Source organism: Amphimedon queenslandica, unplaced genomic scaffold, assembly GCF_000090795.2.
Source record: "Amphimedon queenslandica unplaced genomic scaffold, v1.1 AMPQUscaffold_13517, whole genome shotgun sequence".
Classification (NCBI taxonomy): domain Eukaryota; kingdom Metazoa; phylum Porifera; class Demospongiae; order Haplosclerida; family Niphatidae; genus Amphimedon; species Amphimedon queenslandica.
In genome coordinates, this window is record NW_003546247.1 from 157,778 (window position 1) to 164,133 (window position 6,356).

Sequence of the window (6,356 nt, forward strand, 5' to 3'; positions counted from 1 at the left end):
TTGTTGATGGCTCACTGAAGCTTAATCCTGGTCATACCACCTATTTCAGACGGATACACTCGATTTACTATTGCCTCAATAATCCTTATAAATTTATTACATTTAATAGGAAAATTTACAACTAACTTGGCAGAGTGGTGGATGCACATCAGCACAAAGTTCGATGAAGGGAAACAGATAATTAGATCTCAGGCAGGAGGTTGAATGGGTAGGTGTGCTGGTGCAGGTTTAAGATCAAATATTGGAGGTGATTGGGGTTTAAAAGTATGGGAGAAGGTAACTGGTACCAAACCAAACCCAGTTTTTGACAGTGTTTCAAAGACACGAGTAAGCCTCATACAAATAGACAGAAAGAGAAAGTCAACTGAATTATTGAAAAAAATTAGGTCTAGTAACAAATGATCACTCTCTGCTTCACAAAACGATTATAGTCAGCATAATAGCTCTCAGTGTGTATTAGATGTTGCTAACCCACAGTATCCTCAGTCAATATTGGAAGATGTAATGTACCAATATTGCTCAACATACGTAAAGGTGACAGATGACAGAATAGAAGACATAGAAAGAGACACAAGAGGACAGTTTAGGTCAAATACAGTATGGTTAGCAGAGAGAAAACTGAAAGTAACGTCTTCTGTCATAGGAGAAGTGAGAAGAATAGACGAAATACCAAATATTCGACATTTAGAGGAAATAAAGCCACAGTATGAGGTAGTCAAAATGAGGGAGTTTCTCGATCCTAGTACTTTGAGAAATCTCGCCATCTTCCTTTTTTGCCAGGGGCCTCGTTATCTCCAGCTCTCATCCTTGGCTAACACCGAGTCCAGACTGTCTTCTATATGATCCAGAGAGTGATGACCATCATGGACTAGTAGAGTTCAAAAATCCATACAACTGCAGGAATGAGAATTTAGGAGATGCTTCACATTTTAAGGACTGTTGCCTCATTGCTGACAGCCTGGGCCTGCTTCGTCTCAAAATAAAGCACAATTACTACTACCAAATACAAGCAGCAATGTTTCGTACAGGAAGAAAGTGGTGTGGCTTTGTAGTTAGAAGAAATGTAGACATCCATATAGAGAGGGTTGAATGGAATGAGCAGCTATGGCAAGGCATTCTACTAAAGTTGAGGGACTTTTACTTTACGGGGCTTTTACCTGAGCTAGCACAGCCTCTCTACCCAAGTTGTGGATCAATCAGAGAACTATCAGACTGGTTGTATGATAAGGACTTAATGTTTCAAGAGTTTGTGCTTCTTTGAACAAGAGCAAGAGAAGAATAATAGCCATGCTTCCAAGCATGGTACAAAAATTGAAAAATTATAACTTAATAATTAAAAATATATACGGTATCTATACATTTTAATCTAACTTTTATAATTAATACGGTAAGTTCTAATGAAAGGAAAAAGATTATTTACGGTTAAAAATAGGTATACCAGAACCTTAAAAGTACTAAATATTGACAAAGGTATTTTAGGTGCACAACCATAACGTGAGGCTCCACCTCTTCATTTTGAGGGTGATAATTTTAAGTATTATATAATTTTAAAAGAGCTAGCAAAACATACTTGTACTTCTCAATGCATGTCTAATAAAAATTAGTTTTAAAAGGTGTAAATATTATACTACTAAAATTATTGCAGGTATGTGTACTCCCAATTTACATGGAGACTACTCTGATGGCTACATGAAGACTGATTCCTCATAGCTGAATGACTATACCACAACTCTAAAGATCTTTGTCCTTAGATGTATCACTATTTCTCCTGAATCATAATTATTTAGATATCTTTTTTAAATAATTTAAAAATCATCAGTTGAATTCACCAGACTTCATGTGATCCATTTTCATTGGAGGTTTGTCTTGTTTCCTAGTGTTATTCTGCACATGCTCGAGCCCCCTTCCTGCACAGAGCAGGAGCCTAAGCTCGCTATTGCATGCAGGAGGGTGGGTCTGGCCACTCAGGACTATGTGAGACTAATACGCGAGAGTGACTTCTCGCAATAATTTATTTTCTATACCATGATTTGTATTCTAAATTCATTTTTATTGAAATACAACAACTTCATAAAATAAAAAAATATCAACAGTAATTAGAGGTATACATTACAAAATGAAGTAAATGTATGTTAAAATATGTGACCGTAATTGACAAAAGGTACTTTATGGCGGATTTTAAAATCCATTATTATAATGAAAAACATCAACCTGTGAGTGCTCTGTTGGACACAACCATGGTTTTTAGAAGTTACATAGTAACTTTGGAAGTTGGATTTTTTTGGCAATAAAGACAAATTTCACTAGCCGCCATAAGGTACCTTTTCTCATTATTAAAGTGTTTTATTAGTTTAGAAGAGCTAAATGCATTTTAAAAGTCATAAAGGGAAAGTGAAGCTACATAAACATTAAATTTTGATGTTAATGCAATTAACTAATAAGAAACATAGTCAGTTTATTATAAATAGGTTGACAAATTCATAAAATTAATGAAAATTGGAGGAAAAGCTATATCATTACTTTTTTGTTTTAAGAAGTATTTTTATCCTTATTATTTAGTTATTTTCATTAATATTCAAGTTTTTGATTCCTTTAATTTTAATTCATTAAAAATTTTACTTTTGTGGTCAGAAGCTGTGTTATCCTGTGTGTTGTATACAGTGCATGTGATTACTTTTGCCAGCTTTTTTATTGATTATACAGTTATGTTTCTGCTGATGAGAATATGTGACCATAATTGACAAAAGGTACCTTATGGCGGATAGGAAAATTGGTCTTTATAGCCTTAATAATCCATCTTCCTGAGGTCCATTTATCATGAAATTACTCCAGAGGATGCAAAAAGTTAATATGCAACTTTTAGAAACAATAGTTGTCTAACAGAGCACTCACAGGTTCATATTTTTCATCATAATGATGAATTTTAAAATCTGCCATAAGGTACCTTTTGTCAATTATGGTCAAATATATTTAGGATATTACTTATCCTTTACTGTGCTATACACATTTTAAGAAACAAAACTTGCAGGGCTGAGGTAGGTGAGCATTGTGGGCCACCACATCCACCCAATCCTCCTTTAGCTTGAGCTAGCTCCATTTGTACTAGTCGTTATGTACTAGCAGTATTCTAATTAACATGTTGTGAGTTGATCATGGATGGATAGTGGCTATAGTTGACTCTAATGCATGGATACATCATAGTATGATTTGACTAATAATAACTAGCAAATATCAACTTTCTTTAATGCAGGCTTTCTCCTTTTTTAGAACATCCTGCATTCACTTATAGATAAATATAACCGAGGGTGTAATCCAGTACAAGCTCCAAGCCAAACGTTAAATTATGGGAACAACAATTATGAACTAATAATAATGTTTTTTCTAATTTTTTATCATGACGCAATATTTGAAGTATTACTTTGAATTATGCAATAGTTTTTGCACGGCCTAGAAAAATAATATTATTCAGTTTATGAATATTTGGCACTATAAGATTTATGATTAGAAACTATGAATTTTAATTGATTTAAATTTGTGAATTACCTGGTATGAATTGACGATGTCAGGAACTACATAAATATTCACGAATCTTGAAAGTTCCTGGAACTTGCTTTGCATGTTTAAATCTGGATAGAAGAAGAAAAACAAAAATTAAAACTATTGAACAATTCTTTAATAATTATTACAAGATATAACTATCAATAATTTGCACATCTTATGCAGTAGTAAATGCCAACACAGCAAAATCTGTTTTAGTTAGGACACATGTATAAGACTAATGTAGCAGGATAAAACTAGATAAGTCTTATTTTAGCGACTGATGATATATTGATAAAAATATCAAAATAACATCCTGCATTTTGCCGCTTTTTTTGTGGTCTGAATATGCACAATGAAACGCTGACATTTAATTTTGAGTAAGGAACTTCTCGCTGGACTAAATGTGTTCATATGTGTAATCTAGGTACCTGTTCACTACACGTCTGCGTCAGAGACTTCTGACTCAGAGTAGCTCTCTGTTTCATAAAACATTGAACATAATGATACACCGTCCACTAATGTAGAAATTGTGTGTATAATAATAAATAAGGATGAAATGCACTTACCAAAAATACATACAATGAAGGTTGGTTAAAAAAAGTCACTGCATGTATACTAAGACAAACAGCATCTGTGAAAAGAACTTCATCTCAAAAGCAGAATCATCTCTATTCCTATGTTAGACAATCTTCTTCCTGAACTCAACAATAGATTCACTGAGTATCAGAAAAAGGCATTACAATGTTTATTAATTGGTTACATCGTTAATGGTAAGCGAGAATCCTACCAGTGCCTTTGATACAGTGATGAAAGCAGCAGAGTTTTATGAAGCAGATCATCCCCTTGCATCGTCTCTTACAAGCGAGCTACACAATTGGCATACAAGTGAACCACATTAAAGGAAAGTCATAGTATAACAGCCTTACCTACTACACACTATGCAACACTCCCTCAAATTTCAAGTTTGTATCGTAATATTAAAGCCTTTGTTACAGTTCTTTGTACTGACAGTTTGCACTGCTGAAAGATCTTTCAGTAGGCTTAACAGAATAGAAACAAACCTGAGATCAATTATGAGCAATGAACACCTCTCAGGGCTTACTTTACTTCACATCCTTCAGGATGTATCAGTCAACATAGAAGTGATCGAAGAATTTGCTAGACTTTGTCTAAGACGTATCCAAATGTTTTGATTGTTTTTTTTTATGAAAAATATTATTGTAACAAACTTTGTGGTCGTCACCATATTAAAAACGGCAGTTATGCCTCTGCGGCAAGGTAGCTCCACAAGTTTTTTGTGGAATACGCTATGTATCATATGCAAACACAATTCTGGATTAACAGAATAGTCCTTCTAAATCCTTTCAGCACAACTTCAATTGAGGAGATGTGCAATAAAAAAAAATTGTTGGTTGTCAGATGGTCACCCAAGCCGCATTTCCTGTTGCCATTACCTGTTTCAAATCTCTTGGATTTACTCTACTAACTATGGTTATAGACCTTGTTCTTATTTGCTATGCGTTTATTTACCTTGAGACTGCGTACCTTGTTAGATATATCCAATGAATGCCTTAACCTCAGTGTATAACCTATACTTTCTCCTTCTCTTTGTTTCTCCTTTAGATGAGCTAATTAGCTCTCCAGTCCTTCATATGATAGTTTTTGTTAGGTGTTGAGCTGATTCTGATACATGCACTGCTTCCAGCGACAATGTTATTAAATTTTATTGCAGGTTTTGTTAGAGAAAACTTTTGCAGGTACCACAGGTATAATAGCACATTTTAAATCTTCAAACAGCAAAGATTATTGCTGCTGCTTTTACTTCCTGGTTTGCACCCGCTCGTTTAACAGTAACATCAAAGGCCATGACCAGCTGTGATGTTTAGGTGTTGCTCGAAAACGCTAAAATCTGCTGATCAATCTCATTGTTGCATGAAATATAAATAACATTAATTTTTTCAACATCAGAACAAAAGTCAAAAGGTGAATTATTAACAATGATGGGTGTCCCATGCAGCAAGTAATGTTTTTCAGAGCTAACTGTTCTAAACATGCTCTTTTTCTGGACATATTTTAAGCCAATTGGAAAGGTTTAGACTTGAATATTGTAATAATACCCCAGGAAGTAAGTTAAACTATTCATACCTATGAAATTTCTACCTCAACTATTCTGCTGCATTGCAAGTCTGTACAAAATTGAATTAATAATATAAGGAATGTCACCGTTTACCATGCAACATGAACTTCAATATCTGGAGGCTTAGTGGCTCCATATTGTATTTATAATTAACATTACTGCTGTGGTTACTTGCAATTGAATCACATAAGTTGCACATAATCTCTTACACATTAAGAAAAATTTTTTTGTTGTTTTTTTATAAAGCACATTGTGTCATTGATTGCAATATTAATGTCAAATCCTTCTGACTTAAGCTACAAAGTCTATGAAATGCTAGATATATTCCATAATTTATCATGAATGGAAGTTGTAAGCAATGATTTCAAGAGTTTTACTAACAATTTAAATAAAATAACACATGTGAGAAATGATGCTTTCAAATAATTCACACACACCATGGCGGGTAGGCTGGTTCGAGTTTTTGTTGCAACTTTTGGAAAAATATGTACTGATGGAGCAAGTTCTTTACATAGATCTTCCACTTAAAAGATATTATGTCATCAGCAAACAAAAGGTCCTGTATAAAATTAATTTGTTTTTTCTGTTTTAGTAATTCCATTTTATTTATCCAAGTTGCAAGGTCATACCTGCAATTTGCTTTTGATTTTGGCAGCGCTTAACTTTTGGCAATCATGCT